This window comes from Ostrea edulis, chromosome 8 (assembly GCF_947568905.1).
Source record: "Ostrea edulis chromosome 8, xbOstEdul1.1, whole genome shotgun sequence".
NCBI classification, from domain to species: Eukaryota; Metazoa; Mollusca; class Bivalvia; order Ostreida; family Ostreidae; genus Ostrea; species Ostrea edulis.
This window is the reverse complement of record NC_079171.1, coordinates 56,350,029-56,370,028: the sequence shown is the minus strand read 5'-3', so window position 1 is coordinate 56,370,028 and position 20,000 is coordinate 56,350,029. Positions and strand designations below refer to the sequence as shown.

At 34.4% G+C, this 20,000-nt stretch overlaps 2 long non-coding RNA genes across 2 annotated transcripts in view; one reads left to right on the top strand and one right to left on the bottom strand.

The window, feature by feature from the left end:
• The window catches only part of LOC125660902 (uncharacterized), a 1,825-nt gene extending 415 nt beyond the window's left edge, over positions 1-1,410 (top strand). The window contains exons 1-4 of the long non-coding RNA XR_007364530.2: positions 1-122; positions 583-640; positions 825-977; positions 1,159-1,410. The exon at positions 1-122 is cut by the window's left edge and continues 415 nt beyond it. This is a non-coding gene — a long non-coding RNA (uncharacterized LOC125660902). The remainder of the gene's footprint in view (positions 123-582; positions 641-824; positions 978-1,158) is intronic.
• LOC125660906 (uncharacterized) lies at positions 1,037-4,187 on the bottom strand. Its single transcript, XR_007364536.2, has 2 exons — positions 3,273-4,187; positions 1,037-1,240 (listed from the first exon to the last, which is right to left on the bottom strand). It is a non-coding gene; the product is annotated as an uncharacterized LOC125660906 (long non-coding RNA).
• Positions 4,188-20,000: the final 15,813 nt, after the last annotated feature.

Sequence of the window (20,000 nt, the reverse complement as noted above, 5' to 3'; positions counted from 1 at the left end):
ACACACGACACATGGAACTGAGACTAACGGAAGAAGGGGAACGGATAGAAAATCATTGAGGACTAGAAAAGGTGGTACAACACTTTCAAGCTGGTAATCTGTCACAAATAATGACAGTACAGGTATCAATTTCATTAATAAATATTTTTATAATTTTGCACATAACATTTTTTAGCGCAAGTAAGATATACATTGACCCACGCAATGAATTAGAAAAAAAAATATAGACCTTCAATATATCAATTGTTTTAAATCTCTAGAATTATTTATATTATCTTGAATGTTGTTTGTTAATGAAAATATTCCACCCTTAGTTTAATGTTATAGGTCTAGTGATTACTTATTTAAAAAAAAAATAATGTCTAATAAATAAACTACCTATGATATATATTGATATACACATATACAGAGGCATGCCCAGTATATATCAATTATAGGCTAGAAAATGCCAAACACATTAAAGTGAATAAAGAAAATGAATTAAAAACAAGATAAACAAACCACTCGCCTATATATCGGGATTTGAGCAGAACACACATGTACATCTATAATTAGACTATTAATCATGATTTTGTTTTTTAGATATGAATCCTTGGAGTACATCGGGATCTTCTGTTTTGGCTTCCATGAAGAAAACCAGGTATAAAGTGTACATATATTTGTTAGATAGGAAAACGTATGTTATGCATACCATGAATGTCTTTTTGGGTAAGAGATAAGTTTGGTCTGCATCAACCTATATAATATATTTTGTTCTAAAACTCTACTGGTATTTACAGGTACATTAAACTTTTAAAACTCCTTGGATTCAAATTATATTCCAGCACAGTCCTGTGACCATGCACCAAACTCAGTAATGAATGAGAGGTGAACTTCGGGGAGAGGAAAATAATCAATAATATGTCATCCTGATCATTTTGACTTGGCTAGCTCCATGCAGCAGTTAAAGCTGCTAAAAGAGTTGTTTCCCAAAACAGGTTACCATTATTTTGAATTTCAATCAGCATCACTGACATAAAAAATGTAAATACAGTAATTATTAAACGTCACTTTACATCTTATCTATTAAAACCATATTTAATGACAAACACTTATAATCATTTAAAGTGCAAAATATATACACACAAAATTGATAATTCATGGATGTTCATGTTTCAGACATGGCTCAGATGTGGGATATCCCCCGACGAAGCTCCTGACATCATGGAAAGTGAGGTGGAAATTGGTGCGACTGAGAATCCTGAAGAAGAAAAAAGATGAAAGCTCTGGTCTTATCTGAAGTCTGTTTACGAGAATGAAAAAGACAGAGTTTGGCGAACAAGACTGCTTGATTTCTAAACAAATATTTCTTTACAATCTAAAATATTTCTTAATTTGGGAAAAAATAAAACACAGATATGTCCCTTTGAATAAGTTCCAACTGACTATTTTGTATTGCTTATAGGAGTTATGAGATTGATCACTGTTCGTTATCTTCACCTTGCATCCATATGGAAATGCAGTGCCTAGAGTCCTGATCCAGTGATCTTCTCGTTCTCTACGAAAAGGGGTGCTTGATGTTGAATTGTTTGTGTGATGGTAATTTTTTTTCTAAAATCCTTACCCTCATGGACAAGATATTATCCATTCAAATGTTTTGATATTTGTGTAGTACAATGTTTTGTAAATGCTAGAAAGCGACATTTAACTGTCAACTTTACAATATGAATATCAAGATAATATCAATCACCACGAATGATTTGTAAAAATATTAGCATTGTGAATAGTGTTCTTATATGCGGATCGTGGCATGTTTCACTTACTAAGCTGTCCATATATACAAAAACAGATTTTTGTTGGAGGGAGTTTTGAGTACGCTCAAAATCGAGGACCTCAGCTAAATGCGCTTTGTCATTCATATGAAGAACATTGTACATGCTCAGTAACATATCCAAGGGGGAATCCTGGGATTAATTTGCTGTGTATATTGCACATGGGCGCATCAAGGGGGACGCGTGGAAGGGATAGTATCCAAAACATCAGATGCGTCTTAGTTACATGTACTTCATTTGACGAAAAACAGTGATGAAGGATATAAGACACGGGCCGATAGATTGACATTTTATCTATAAATTTAACATCTCACATTGCCAAAACCATTACATAATTTAAATATTTTTACCATTCCATGCATTATGTATTCGGTTTTTTGAATTGTATTTATCTGGTGGATTTCGGGAGGATTCAATTTGGGTGCTGAACTAGTTTAACACACTAGTATTTACGCCTGTCTGTAGGAACCTCTGACATATGTGGGTTTTGTATTTCTTTATATATTTTACTCCTCATGTACTATCAGGTCTTGTGCAGAGTCCATACCGATATTTAAAACTACGTTTGAACTGCACGTTACAAAATAATATTTCTTGTTTGCTTTATTGATATTATTTCATGTTTATATTGGCTTGTACTCTGAGACCGAATATTTCTTGAGACCGAAATTTTCAAACATGAACAAATATTTCACACAAAAACAGCAGTGAAACGTTTAGGCCTAACCGAGTTTTTAGTCCATTAAGTATACGTTGGAATTATCGTTCAAACCAGTAAGTTCGCTGGGTAAAAACATATATCGTTTTAAAAGGGTCTAGGATGAAAATTTCAACAATCAGCGATTGCAGGATTCAGTCTGTTGGAATCCCCATGGGCAGATTTTGTGCTCCTTTGTTAACTGACATGTTTTCTATATTCATATGAAACAGAATTTATTCAAAAACTTATACGCGAGAAAGAACAAATATCTTGCTGTGGCGTTTTCTCTATTAACAATAGTAATTTTCATTCATATGTCGATTCAGTGAACTCGATATGAAAGACGTTACAGAGTCTTCCACTTCTTCTTCATACTTAGAGTTTTTATTGAAAGTAGACATTAACGGCAAACTAAGAACTCCATTTTATGACAAACGAGATGATTTCAGCTTCTCCATCCTCAAATTCAAATATTCCATTATCGTCTGCATGTGGTGTTTACTCAACTGATTCCATACACAAGAGCCTGTTCTACTTATGATCAGTTTTTAAATCGAAGCAGGCAACTGACAAACAAGTTGATGGTGGAGTGGCCCCAACAGTCTCGTTTAAAGTCAGCATTTCGCAAATTATATTGTGGTTATAACGGTCTAGTTTGCCAATACAACCTATCATTGAGTCAAATGCTGTCTGACGTGTCTCATACCGATTGTTAGGCCGTTCCTGGCACACTTATTTTGACTACTGATAACTCTGTTTACCTGATAAGGATATAGGGCTCACGGTGGATGTGACCAGTCGACACGGGATTCTTACTCCTCTTAGGCACCTGATCTCGCCTCTGATATGTCCAGGGGTCCGTGTTTGCCCAACACTTTATTTTGTATTGCTTACTGAAGTTGTGAGGTTGATCACTTTTCGTTATCTTCACCTTTCAGCAATACTATTCCTCTTTAAGAAAAAATGGTCCATTTTTTAGACATACAGTTTTTATCACAAGAAAATTTTCGTATTTCCTATATATTATGACTTTCATCATATACACTCATTTAAAAATCACATTCTGTTTTGGTAGTGCAGAGGTAGTGCCCCTCGCTTCTCACCATGATCGATAGTGGTGATAATATGAGAAGATGTAGTGGTGTCCAACACGAAAATGTAGGTTTCCTCTAAAATAATTACCCCTAATGCCAACATCCATGTATTGAAAGGACCCCGCCGGAAATAACCTTTTGGGCTTTCATGGGTAATCTTAGGTGAGCTGGGTAACCTGAGTAATCTTTGGTATATACATTGTATGTACATTGTATGTATCCTTGTTATATAAAGATCTTATCTCATTTTGAAGATATTTAAATCATATATTCCAGAAACTATTCTTTTGATATGAACAAAACAAGGTAAACAAGGTGAACTCCATCAAAGGCAAATGAAAGAAATTGAAACAAAACCGGGAGAACCAGCGCATGGAGAGCGGGGTGTCCGTCAATTTCATGCGAGGGATGTCTAAGATATTGGTACACCATAGACTTGGCCTGGGCTTCCGAACTTATCTGAATTACTTTATATTGTTGATTACATACTAAGAAATGAAATAAAATAACTCGTCAAGATTATTTGTTTTGATCAGCATTACAAATAGCTTGAAACTATATTACTAGTGAATTCAAATTCAGAGTCAGAATAACTGCATTTCTAGATTTTAGTCCGTTGGATTTCCATTGGTTTTGTATTTCTGAAATAAGATATGCAACACACAAGTTATTTTTCACTGTTTATTCTCCATGCATAAGTGGTAAGGTAATATGACAATGTTCCTACAAATAAAAAAATACATTAGTTTTGTGACCGTGAAAAATATGCAATTGCACAAATCATAAAAAAACATCTCGATATACTCCACTTTATAACAGATGCACAAGAACTTCTTAACCTCAACTATTAATATACAAACACATACCCTATATCAGAATTCCTATGTACATGAAGTTGTCAATTATAAAATGGAAAAACTTGCGAATACGCAATGTTAACAAACCTAAGCAAGGCACGCAATATCCGGCCCAAAATGGCCACCATGAGAGGTCACGGTCAATACTGCAATTATATCATAATCAATGTTTATAGACCTATTGATAAAATGAACATTTGTCAATTAACTATAAACACGCATATAAACAAAACGAATACTTTCACCTATTAGCCATAACCAGTAAACGCTATTAGCTATATTATCATTTATGACGCTATTAGCTATATTATCATTTATGAATTCTATCTAATGTCTAATTGAGATGCGTTTTTCAGAGCTCTATTTTTATTTAGCAAAGAATATCCTGTAATACCTTACACACATAATAAAGAACATATAATACTCTCAAATATTCACTGCAAATTATTGTGTGCAGTATATATATAAATGACAACAATATCCCCAAAACCATATACAACATCGAACAGGCCTTCACTGTACTGTGTCTCGTGTAAAAATACCACCGAAATAGCAAGTTCTATTGTTACAGACACTGACCATATTCATAAGTGTGAAAAATATCACAAGAAATTAGTCTATCCCACAAAGAAATGTTTTTACCAAACTCTACATATATAATAACTAATGAGATAATTTAGTGCATTGTTAAATAAATTACATAGACATGGATACCGTATATATCGAATACACTCTGTGTAAAGTACATGACGTTGAAGACGCGTTTCTGTTCCTAAAACAGCTGACAATACAGCCGAATCACGTGATATCGTCTTTTTGTATAGAGCGAGCTACTCCGGGAGGTCATCTTGTTCAAACAGGTTTCCATAATGTAGAGGCTTCTGGTGAAATATCGACGATATGGGCTACGTTTATCGCCATACGTCATATTACGAAATTTGAATGTTTTTGATAATATAAAACCATAGCCTAAATGATTTAATTGTATCTACTATCGTCTATATATTTCCAGATCTGTAAAAGTATGGGCGGGACCAAATTCCTGTGAGAAATTCAGCTAATGAGGAAACCCTGAGCTTAAACTCAGACTTATATACCGTTTGTGGCGAATTTATGCGCCATGTAACCTTTAATTTCATAAAAGTGCAAATGCTTATGAGTTGAATCATGTTAATTTTAACATGAAGCAGGGAAATTTATTTTAATAAATATATTGGGGGCCATTTTGTTTCATCCCTTTTCAGATCCGGTCCTGTACAGGGGTGAAACATTCTTGCATGATACAGAATGGAATGGATGAGTAACTGAGGCGGATCAAGGTGTAGTGGTTAGGGGGCGCAACTTTTTCGGATTTCAAACATTTCGGTTGAGCATCACTGAAGAGACGTTATTTGTCGAAATGCGCATCTGGTGCATCAAAATTGGTACCGTATAAGTTTTACATTATGACCCCTGGGTCGAGGCCTCTGCTGGTGGACTGTTAGTCCACGAGGGTCTCTACAGCCCAGTAGCTAAATACTTCGTTACCAGCTTGAAAATACGGATGTATATTTAATTGCTGTTATAAAATTTAGAAATTCATTTCAAAATTAAGGATTATCTCCTTCACGCATAGCTCTTATCCTTAGACGAATTTGACTCCACTTTTTTTTGGCACACTGTTTTTCCCAATAAAAGCTCTAAAACTTCATTGTTATTTCAGATTTCAAACATTTCGGTTGAGCATCACTGAAGAGACATTATTTGTCGAAATGCGCATCTGGTGCATCAAAATTGGTACCGTATAAGTTTTACATGTTAAGGGTATTTTGGAAAATATAAGTTCTCCCTATTAAGTTTATTCAATAAATCGAAGGATTTTGTCATTTATTTGTCCAAGAGTTGAAGAAAACGTTCCTTCTTTTATCGTTTACATTTGTCTAAATAAGATACCACGAATCACCTTAACTTTGAATTTTAGAGGGGGGGGGGTACTTCTCCCTTAAATCCGTCACTGAGTAAAAAGTACCGGGATTTCACGATTAAAATGTATGCTGACACTTTGAATTTCTATTAGCTGTTAGACAAATCACAATGGCAGATCTAGAAGGGTACACCTCAACCACTTTGTTTTGGGTGTTGCTAAAAGACGGAACAGAAAATGGAAAATAGTTAATGCAATTATATCATAAGGAGGTCAACATTTTGTAAAACCAAAAGGCTTATTATGAATAAGGGTAGCAGAAATTTCAATGAGAAAGTAACATAATCCTTAGAATCTACCGTTTCATATACTTCATACCAATGGACATGTATTTTAAAATCATCATAATTCATTTATTAAAAAAATACTAAACAAGGGCCTGTGATTATCACCCCCCTCCCTTCCCAGGCTTTGTCAATTTTGACCCCCCATTTATAAGCGATATATGTGAAGTGAAAGTTCATACATGTACCGGTATCCTGCGGACAGACGGTCAACTCAATGAAAAGCAGTGGGGGAAGCAATTGAAACAGAACCAATGTAAACTAAGGTGAAGTTATGACCCTAATAAGAACTGAGGATTTACAGATTTATCTGATGATATGTATATGAAATAGCAAGACGACTAACAGATAAGGCGGGTTTGATAGGAATTGTACCAGTAGTTAGATTAGAAATACACTGTCATCCAAAACTTCGCAATCGCTTATTTACAAAAGTACACGATCTGGGTACGGCTGTCACTAAGTAAATAAAACCTGTTTACACAAAATGTCCAAAATGTTGACTAAATAAGATAATGAACTATCGCTGTTTTATATATAGCACACTCCCTGTTGTAATATGAACAATGTCAGTACAAGTATATACGCTGTGTCAGTGGCGGATCCAGGAATCACGGGGAGGGGGGGGGGGGCACAACTTTATGAGGGAGGGAGTCTGAGGACCATTTTGATAAATTACGCTTGAATTGAATCAAAAGGTTGTTTCATTATATGTATGTATAACATCAAATTGTGAAGCGAACAGCCCCGGGGTGTATAAAAGGGTTGCTTCATTTGGGATCAATTGATGTAAAGCGAATGTCCATACATTTACCGGTATCCTGCAGAGAGGTGTTGAACCTGAAGAGACGTACAGCGGAAAACAAAAACAACCGATTGAAACAGAATACATGTGTAATTGTAAACTAAGATGAAGTTTTCGACCTTGGTAAGATGAATTAACCGATTTATTTCATAATACTACACTGTCGGACGGTAACAGATAAATCATGTCTCTCATTAATGATAATCAGATACCAGTAGTTAGATTAGATATAAACAGCGGATCGCCTATTTACAAAAGTACAGGATCGGGGTACGGCGGTCTCTAAGTCAATAAATCCAGCTTACACAAGACGTCTAGGTTGTTGACTAATATGCTAATGAATTATGGTATCGCTGTTTTATACAGATCGCATTCCCTGTTGTAACATGAATAGTGTAAGTACACACGTACATTGTATTATGTGTAAATATATTTGGGTTAAAGACATTTTGTAACGAAAAAAGGGGGCATATGCTGTGTCAGACTGTGTGCTATTTTCCATTTTTTACCCAGAACACTTACACAGCGCTCATCCTGAAATTAGGACCTACACGATTCTTGCATAACACTGTGTAAACTTTTACTTATGTTTTTTGCTTATTCAATTTATGGTACAGAATGATGAGGTAAAATTGTTCTACCGCTCGTAGATAATCAAAATAAAGCATACTCGCCTGAACAGACAATAGTAAGGTTTGAGTCGTTTTAAAATCTTCAGAAAAACTACTGTCTTGCATGGGAATACATAGAGGGATATTTAAAATTCTTTTTTTTCTTCTCAAGAACAGTAGGGCAATATTTGGTATGCAATCATCAACAAGTAGTATACTCAGGATTAGTACGCGATCATTCTCAAGTAGTGTTGATTCAAGTCGGTTTGATCGCCTATTTAGGATCACTAAGTTAATAAATCCACTTTATAAAAGCTATCCAACAGATTCTTAAAGGATTAATGGAAGCTGTACAGACATATACGCTGTCTCAGGGGTGGGTTGAATCATAATCGCGAAATGTAGGATGAGATCATAATAGTGTATCAACATGTACATGGAAATAGATAAAAAGAAATCTTGCAGAGAATTCTTCTCAAGAACAAGGGGGCATTATAAGATATTAAGATTTATTGTATCCATGGCTAAAATTGGGATTAAAGATGTACATGATAATATGTAAGATATCTTAAAACATGTTTTGAAGAGTAGCAAGGCCAGACTAAACCATTCTTAACTTGTGTGCATTGTAGGTTATTTCTCTTTTCTTAATTTTAGCTCACCTGTCTATCGTCCGTCTGTCCATCCGTTTGTCACTTTTCACATCTTTATCTTATCCTGAGACATTCATGTTTTTAAGTGAATGGAGATACTCACGAAAAGGTAAAAATAGGGTGGTGTCCATTGAATTTTTTTTCAAGAACCACTGACCCAGAAAAGTTGAACTTTACATGAAAGATTCCTGAAATAGTGCAGATGTTAAATTCATGTCACCGGTGGGTAGGATGAGGGTCACAATAGGGTATCAAAGTTGATATGTGAATGTATAGAGAAATCTTTTAAAATCTTTTCAAGAACCACTTGGCTAGAAATATAGAAATTTATCCGAAAGCTTTCATACATAGAATGAATCTATGCTTGGTAAACTCATTATTCCTGGTGTTAAAGCTTTAGTGGGACTATGGACCAGTACATGTCCATATAAAGCATTATAAAAAGTAACACTGTGTTCCCATATGAATGCTTCCGTAACGTTTCAAAGTGAACAATTTCCCGCAATATCTCTAAAATACAGTAAAACTCTGATATAGCAAATTTCTGGGGACCCTCTATAAAACTTCGCTATACGTTTATAGCGAATTCATAATTCAAATATAACGAATTCGTTATAAAACGGATTTGTTCTATGTGTACTTTAGTTGTATAAGAAAGCAGAAATCGATATACCTATGTTTGTATTGTCTCTAAGAGAAATTAAGCCTATCTATTTTCGAAAAGAATTTTTTAATACAAGAAATATATATACTGATTTATATGTGATAATTCATTTTGATTGAATATTAAGTAACGCAAGAACATGTCGAAAGAAAAATGTTAACAAAATTCTGTGCAATACATATAAACAGTCTATCGCAGTTGTCATTTACTTGTTTTTTTTTACAATCAAACTTCAAATTTGATTAACGAGAATCTTAAATCACACCGACAATATATTTGCTAAACGTATATGTAATCATTTTTCTGTGTTAACCTCTTTTGAAAAAATACAAACAGAAATTTCGTAATACGTGTGGATCATTTATGGTAATAGAAAGCAATTGTTAAAAATCACAACGAGTTTAAAATGAAAAAAATAACATTGTTATAAAAGGTTATTTTTACGGTCATTATTTAATTCTATCCGTAAATTCGCTATATCCGTGTTCGTTATAGACGCATATTTTCATATAGAATATATAAAGAATTTGCCGGGGAAATCGATTTGACTTCCCTATAGCCGTAATTTCGCTTTATTCGTGTTCGCTATATTAGAGTTTTACTGTACATTCCCTTGGAAACCTTGGTTAGAATAGGCCCTAGGTATCCCTTGCTTGTCGTAAGAAACAACTAAATTGGGCGATCCTTCGAATGAGAACTCAGAACTCGAGGTCCCGTATCACAGTAGAGGTAGTACGATAACGTAGAATTAATCAATTAATCTAAAATACAGACAAAGTTGGAACATTTTAATAATATTCTCATTTCGAAATAATCATGCAAAAACCAATCACAATTAATGAACTTAAACTTAATAATTGCTGATTATACATTTCAAATTTAGCTCGATCACCGCCATCATTTTGTGCCTATACGCGCATAATCGTAGACGGACTAAACCGCACTGAGACACAGGAGGGAGGAGGTAGGGGGCGATTTGTATGGTGTGATGTATAGATTGTTTTTGTTTCTTAACAGAAATGTTTATATGTGTGTAAGCGATTATTCAAATAAAGGTCTGGTATGGTCGATTGATTGTATCTTGCTTAACTTCTCTCGAGAGAATATTTTCACTTATATGGAGACGTCACCAAGACGGGTTAAGAGCTTCAAATTTAGGCCTTTGCTCGGCGCTTACGGCCTTTGAGCAGTGAGGGTTCTTTAGCGTGACACACCTACTACGATACGGGACATTCGTTTTTAAGATAATCTCCGGCTGATGCCGAGCGTTTGGGGATGGAACTGTCACTATCTGTTTTAACGACTTAGGTCTGTCGCGGATTCGAAACCCGGCCTCTCGAATGCGGGGGGAACGCTCTAACCTCCAAGGGCTGGTATGAGATGAATATTAGATATAACCATTTAAAATCAAATTTAATGTAAGACTCTTTTGATCAAACATGTTTATCAAAATCCAGCTAGAACAGAAGATTTTCTGTACAAAAAACCCCCGACAAACCAGACGGCCGTTTCACTAAACGATCGTAGATCGTAGACGTAGGTTTAAATGTGAACGTAGCACGTTTATAAGACCGTTTCACTTAAAGTTACGATTTGCGATTTACTAAACATTACTAAAGAAACTTGATTTCTGAACATGTCTATGGGAATTTTAATGTCTTGAATGCTGCCTAATGTTAAATATACATGTACACTAACGGTGATGCAGGCACAGATAGCAACATCTCTCCCCTCCCCTGTTACTTTTCTAACAACTGTTTTCGTTCTTATTACATGCAAATTTCGATCTATTGACTACACCCCTCCTCACTTTTAAAAAGAATGATAGTGGGAATATGAGAGTAAATTTATTGCCTTTACATTTATAGTCCGCTATATTGTATTTTGATCAGTGGAAGAATCCATTCGACAACAGATGCCTAGCCTTTGTTCTTTCAACATCGGAAGATCCCGGGTACCAGGCTAGAAAGCAGACTGTAAGTCGGGAATATCTATAAACCCGTGATCTGAAACAAACGGAAGTTCCGTGAACTCAATTATGTTGTATTTTTGGTACAAAAATTTACAGTTTATAAATCTATACCAGTTGTGAATTTAAGGAATTTAAGACGGGGGGGGGGGGGGGTGCGGGGGGTGGGGTGGTAGCCGGTACGCGCCCCTATGAAATTTTCAATTATAAAGGGACATAGACACGATTTGAACTGAAAATTTTCAAATTTAACTTTTCCATTTTTTAGAATACTTAACTAAGGTAATTCTTATAATTGAATGTTAGTTGTTGAGATGCATAGGGGATACAGAGCTCACATTTCTTTGTAATGAAAACAAGACTCGTATCATGTTTTTGTTTACATAGGTTAATATACTAGTAAACGTTGCGTTTAACAAAGTTGTTTTTTTTTTCAAAATCACAAGTTAATTCTGAACACAACTAAATAGTATCTGGTGTTTGGCACATCTCATTTTGGTTTAAACATGCTATTTTCTACTAAGCAATATATATGTACACAAAAACATGGCACGAGTCTTGTTTACATAACAAAGAATCGTGAGTGCTGTATCAGGATTATAACTCAACAACTGATATTCACATTTGTATGTGTATTGTATAAATTTTTACGTCTTCAACATTCTAAAAAAGGTATTAGCTATTCCTGGATAAATTGTATTCACAAAATCCTGTCTTCATGTGGTGTCCCAAATATACGGGACGGGCAAGATTCTCTAGACAAAAATATGGTCCTTGCTATTGTTAAACAACGTTTAAGTGATCAATTCACTCAAAAATGGGAAAGTGATATTAATAATTCATCAAAAGGCCAAATTTATAGAATTGTAAAATCCCACTTTGATAGTGAAAAATATCTTGAAAATTTACCCATTAAACTTAGAAAAATATTTATCAAATTCAGAACTTCGAATCATCTGCTCCCAGTAGAGAAAGACAGGTGGGTAAATATTCCTTTGAATCAAAGATTTTGAACACTTTGTAATTCAGGTCAAATTGCAGACGAGTTTCATTTTATTTTAGAATGCAAATCAATGTGTGCCATAAGAAAACAATTTTTACTCTTAAGGTATTGTACAAATCCAAATGTAGTTAAATTTTCTGAAATGATGTCAACTACTAGTGTTAAAAAATTGAGAAAACTATGTTTGCTATAGCAAAAATATACAATTTAGTCTGTCCTCCTTAACACATACATATAATCTATTTTTTTCCTCGCTTCCTTCTTTTCTGCCCTTATGTGAACATGATTATGTTGGTGTCTCTCTTCCCTGTATGTCTTTTCCCATTGGAATGTATCACATGTACTTGACCTCATGTACCACGTATTGTTGGTTTGAGTGAATTAAGAAACTTGAAACTTGTGCTCCAAAATTCAAGATTGCTAAGGAGTAACGAGGTTGAACATTATAATTGCTTTAGTTAAGCACTGAAAATAATGAAAATGGAAAATTAAGATTTGAAAATTTTAGTTCAAATAGTGTCCATGCCATTTGAAGGTAAATCGTGGTCTCTTGTTAAGAAAAATATAAACGATAAAGAAGCAATGATTTATTTCACTCTTAGAAAAATATAAACGATAAAAAGGCGATGATTTATTCCACTCTTAGAAAAATAAATGCCAACATGTGTTGATTTACTGAAGTACTTTTATTGAGAGAACGTACACTTTTCCAAAAACTCTTAAAATTTTCGTCATATTATTTATTTTACCTTATTAATAATTACAGAAAATAGTAAAACTGACTATATGGTAGGCATATTTCAAGCCCTATCAAAACTCTAAAATCCAGGAGCTTCCGGGGGTTTGCCCTGGATCACCCGGGGCCTTATGACGGCCCCCAGACCCCCTGCCACGTGAAATTGCGCGCCCCTCTAACCGCAATTTTAAGATCCGCCCCCGATATATAGCGTATGAGTGTACTAACATTCATTTTACATCAAGGAGTATGTTATATATAAAACAGCGATAATTCGTTATCATATCAGTCAACAAGTTGAACATCTTGTGTAAACTGGATTTATTGACTTAGTGACCGCCGTATCCCGATCCTGTACTTTTGTAAATAAGCGACCCGCAGTTTATTTCTAGTTTAACTACTGGTATCTGATTATCACTAATGAGATTTAACCATTTTATTCAACTGAAGCATGATTTATCTGCTACCGCCCAAAATGTATAGTATTATGAAATAAATCTGTCAATTCATCTTACGAAGGTTAAAAACTTCATGTTTTGTTTCGATCGGTTTTTCCCCCCGCTGTACGTCTCTTCGGGTTCGACACCTTTCCGCGGGATATAGGTAAATGTATATACTTTCACTTCACATAGATCGATCCCAAATGAGGCAACACTTCTATACACCTCTGGGTTGTTCGCTTCAAAATTTGATGTTATACATACATGTGTAGGTATACAATGTATCAATTGTACAGCTTATAGGTGTATACAAGTATGTACAATATACCAAGTGTACAACTAATAGATATATACAAGTGTGTACAATATACCAAGTGTACAACTAATAGGTGTGTACAAGTGTGTACAATATACCGGGTGTAGAACTAGATTGAAATTCAAGTTCATTTATCTTCAAAATATTTAATTCGAATAAAGTCACGTTCGATTTAAAAAGAATATATTTGGGGAGATCGTTGAGAAAATTATTTTACCCCTTTCAGTGTTGTTTTCGGACCGGGGGTGGGGGTGAAAACCTCTTATTTATAGGTGAGGCTTATAAAATCGTTTCTTAAAAGATAGCATCCAGAAAAAGACAAAAAGACAAACTACGATTTGATAAAGTACAAAGTATGTTTATTCCTATTTTTCATTTGTGAACCAACATACTCACATCATAATCGGAGGGGGAGGGGGAAGGGGGGGGGGGGGCAGAAAATGACCAAGTCGGGAAAAGGGGATGGTATCCAAAGTCGTTCGCTTAATGTTTTTGTTTTTTTCAAAATAAGTTATAATGATTTTAGAATACAGACGCATTGGTAGAAAGTATATGAAACGTTGAATCCTGTGGACGACTTTCCATACTCTCTGTAATTTCTGCTCCCCTTGTTCATAATAAGCCTTCTAATTTTACAACATGCTGATCTGTTCATAATATTACATAAAATGTTTCCCGTTTTCTGTTCCGTTCCGTGTTTTAGCAACACCCCTATCAAAGGAGTTTGGGCGCAACTCCCGTACAATTTCTAGATATCGATCCGCTGATGTAAATTGTCTAAAAGCTATTTAAGATTAAAATAATAATAATAACAGTGTCACCCCCCGTCCCTCTAGATCCGCCACTGCTGTACAACAATATGCGATCAAGAGAGAAATTTACTTATTTTTGTGTAGAATTATAATCAAGTGGCGTCGTGACCTTTACACAACAACGCAAATGAATACTCAGAATTTTCAGTTTTCGTTTTTCATCTTTTACATAAATCCTTCTTGTTTTTAGAATGTTAAGATCAAACTTCAAATGGTCAAGTCAAAGCAATATCAAACTCATCTTTTAAAAAATCAAGTCCAAATTTGAAGAAAACAAGTTTCTAAGACCAGTGTAATTTAATTTGTGAAACGAAAGAAACTTTTAATGGAACTCAACTATCCGAGTAATTCTGAGTTGAAGGGAACAGACTTGTCGTATATGTAAGTAAAATGGTATTTCCCGAATAGAAAGTGGGGCGTACAGTTTGCATTTCCTTCGAGGTCATTTAATCGATCTTAATAATTTAATAGATTGTGATACTAAAAGAAAAATGAGATAATTTTTGTCTAATTTGCTTACATGTAATATTTTTCTTTATTTCCTTTCTTTTCACTTCCCAGTCTTCATAAGTTTAAACATTTTAAGAATCAATAAAATATGTCATCATTAATTTCAAACATAAAATCTATTTTGTTGTTGTATATTTTTAACACATTACCGAGAAATATTTTTAAAAAGTAAGCACCATTAAAACTTGATATTTTTTCGTTTATTTATAGTTAAAAAAATATACAGAATTGATTAAGGCAATATTCGGGCGATTTAAAGGACACATCGCATGTTTTTAAACTTTTTAATTTTTTCAGCAAAATTAATTCATTTCATGCCTAAAACTACTTTACATGTGTTTTAAAGGAAACAGTTTGCGTAGTTTTCGAGTTTGAAAGCGATGAAATTCAAATCTTGCGATATGCATATTTTCTTCGATATTTTACGCGCCATTATCTGTGACGTCATATGCGACCTCGAGCGAGAAGATTTGAAAACAGTTGTTAGCCATTTCATTAACAGATTAGATTTAATTGACAAACAAACAATTATCACATTAACGGCTTGTAAATAACACTGCATTAGGGTGTTTTGTGCCGTTTAAGGGTGTACTTGCTGTCAGTAGAGAGGCTTTGGACTGTGTTTTTTTCAATTTTCGAAAGAAGGTATGAGGGACAAGACGTGAATATTTTTTGTCGGCACAACGACTTTGCCATAAAAAACCCAGTATAATTTGTCCCTGTACTTTTTTAAACAAGCACTTGGACAAGACGTAGATAAACTGCGAGAAAATGGTTCTATCGAAGCTACCCACTGTTACATATAGGCCTACGGCTTATGCTTTCCGTTCTGCTCTCAAATTCAATACACACTCGCACCAACTGACCTTCACCTTGTAACACCACATAGGCAGAACTTTGCTAGCAGTGTCTACCAACTGGTAGTTTTAAAAAAGAAATTTGAAGATAAAAGATAATTGAACTTTCAATTATAAATAATAAAATATGATATTTCCCAACTTTGAATTGAATTATAATGCTTTCATTTTTTTTTAAGGAACACGTACGTGTTTACAACAACGTACAGCACGCCGCGCTCCCACTTCCTAAGTAACAACGTGTAGATAACAAAAAAATAATGATTAATAAAATTGCTTGAATAAAATAATCTAAAAGTATTGGGATTTTCACCACAAGTTTGATAATTTTTATTATTATTTTTTCTCTCGAAATGCACCCGTGACAGTAGGCCTAGTTGTCAATGATACATAATCGTATCATAATTTAGATCTAACTTCTCCAAAATAAATTTAATAATAATTGCACTGTTTATTTTCAAAAAGCAACAACGCTAATTACAGTTCTTTACAGAAATGACATTACCATATTGTGTTTAGACAGTGATCCCATGTAAACATTATTTACTCGCAGGTTTCATACTCGCTTTCCTCGCTACATTTGGGCCGCTATTTGTATGCACTGGTGGCTAAAAGATATAAGACTCGGGAAATTTGTTAACATCGAAATAAATGTTATCCATGGTAAATTTATTAGGCCCCTAAAACCCGAGTTTTTAAAAATATCTAACACTACTTTTACAACAAGTTGATCGACGAAGGTCGCATATGACGTCACTGTACCACGTGACTACCTATCTAATTAACTAGGCTTTTTGAAATCGGGGCTTAGATTTAAGTCCGTATTGTGGCTAATTATCGCAATACTTCAGCGAACGAACTATTACAATTAATTTCTATAAGCATAAGGAAGACAAAATGCATATAATTTTGTATACTTTGAAAACACGATATGTGTCCTTTAATTACATACGTCTGCATTTCCGACCGAGAACCTCCGGGGGCTTCGCCTTCTGGGACCCACCATGCCGTTGTTATGTTATGAGCCAAGGGTATTGTCCCCAAGTCCTCGACTCGCTGTGGGTCTTACACTGGCCTCCAGACCCCTTATCGCTTTTAATACACCCCATTTTCTTTGTAGCTATGTCATTGTAATCTAATGAAGAAGTTCGCTTGACAGTCAACTTCAAATCAGTCTAATTAAATTAATCACATAAAGTTTTGTATGTGAATACGAGAGTGGATCTAACATTTATTTATTACCGCGTTGGTCAAGAGGTTAGAGCGTTCGCCCCGCATGCGGAAGGCAGGGGTTCGAATTCCGGCTGCGACAAACCTAAGTCTTTAAAACAGGTTGTGACAGTTCCATCGCCAAACGCTTGGCATCAGGTATGAATGTCACGGATCGGAGATGACCTTTAAAACGGATGACCCGTGTCACAGTAGGTGTAGCACGCTAAATAGCCCCCACTGCTGAAGGCCCGTAAGCGCCGAGCAAAGGCCTAAATTTGAAGCCCTTCTCCGGTCTTGGTGACGTTTCCATATCGGTGAAAAATACTTGAGAGAGACGTTAAACAAGATACAATCAATCAATCAATAAAGTAATCAATATATCTTTTTAGATTGGTTTCAAATCTCGAGATATTAACTAAAGAGAGATAACTCTGAATCAAATTTTCCAATTCATTTTACCGGAGTTGTATTTCTTTTATTTTCCATTTTAACATCATCAAACGAATGCACATCCCTACCATTCTAAAACCTCATGAAAAGTGGATTTTGGTGGTGGATTTTATTTTAATCTTATTAAAATCAGACTTCTTAGATCCGCTCCGTATACTCTGCGTAAGAGCATATGGGGCGGATCTAAGAAGTCTGATTTTAATTAGATTGGATTTTATATCTATATAATCTATTATTCGGACACAAAAAATGTAAAAACTTCAATTTATTATTCGGGAACAAATAATACAAGACTTCAATAGCTGACAACCGAGCCCCTGTGATTTTACCAGTCTTCGCGTTGGAATTTTCTCGCGCTTTTAAACAAAGGAATTCTCTGAAAATATTCAGTTCTTATACTTCCCAAACATTTTCCGGCCCATAGATTTGGTACTTGCACGGATGTTTCTTGTTCAGTTGTTAATTACGTAGAATCAGAGACATGTAAATGCGTATCTGAGAAAAGAAAAGTAACTCTTGCTACAGCTATCAAAAAAAAAAAAAAAAAAAAAAATGAAAATACCCGCTTTATGTTTCAAATTCTCGGGATTTAGAAATAAAAGATTAATAGTTTTCGTTTAACTGGAATATATTATGAATGTATATATTTTTTAAAACTTAGACTTGTATGTCTATATCAGTATGAAATTCCGTGGTTGCCATGGTTGTGTGAGGTGGTGGTGTTCCGTCTGAATTATGCAGAAACGCCATGCAAGCTGACTTCGGTGTGACATTCTAAGAATTTCATATTGATTTCAAGGATTCTTGTTTGTGCTTTTAATTGCACCTGTACCACAGCAGTTAATTAAATCGAAAGGAAAATAAAGCTTTATTTGATTAAATATTCGGCAACACAGTTGAATGTCGTGTCAGCTGATGATCTGGTGTAGAAACTGGAAGAATGGCGGTAACATTTGATTAATTGAGACAGTAAATCTCATTTCAAAGTGAATTTCACCGTTACGTGAATAAGGACAGTGATTCAACATAGCAAGTTTCAAGTTTTTATTTTTCTCATAGCATTCAAAAGCAATACTCACGCATGCACAAGCAATTCCTATAAATATATATCAAAAGCTTTATAATAAGTACACGGAAGAGTCTCCATAGTATATTTCATGATACTTTGTACTACAACTGGAAATACAAAACTTACTGATAGTATATTTCATGATATTACAACTGGAGATACAAAACGTACTGATAGTATATTTCATGATACTACAACTGGAGATACAACACTTACTGATAGTATATTTCATGATACTCTGTAATACAACTGGAGATACAAAACTCACTGATAGTATATTTCATGATACTACAACTGGAGATACAAAACTTACTGATAGTATATTTCATGATACTACAACTGGAGATACAACACTTACTGATAGTATATTTTATGATACTACAACTGGAGATACAAACTTACTGATAGTATATTTCATGATACTTTGTACTACAACTGGAGATACAAAACTTACTGATACTATATTTCATGATACTTTGTACTACAACTGGAGATACAAAACCTACTGATACTATATTTCATGATACTACAACTGGGGATACAAAACTTACTGATAGTATATTTCATGATACTACAACTGGAGATGCAATACTTACTGATAGTATATTTCATGATACTACAACTGGAGATACAAAACTTACTGATACTATATTTCATGATACTAGAACTGGGGATACAAAACTTACTGATAGTATATTTCATGATACTACAACTGGAGATGCAATACTTACTGATAGTATATTTCATGATACTACAACTGGAGATACAAAACTTACTGATAGTATATTTCATGATACTACAACTGGAGATACAAAACTTACTGATAGTATATTTTATGATACTACAACTGGAGATACAAACTTACTGATAGTATATTTCATGATACTTTGTACTACAACTGGAGATACAAAACTTACTGATAGTATATTTCATGATACTTCGTACTACAACTGGGGATACAAACTTACTGATAGTATATTTCATGATACTTTGTACTACAACTGGAGATACAAAACTTACTGATACTATATTTCATGATACTACAACTGGAGATACAACACTTACTGATAGTATATTTCATGATACTACAACTGGAGATACAAAACTTACTGATAGTATATTTTATGATACTACAACTGGAGATACAACACTTACTGATAGTATATTTCATGATACTACAACTG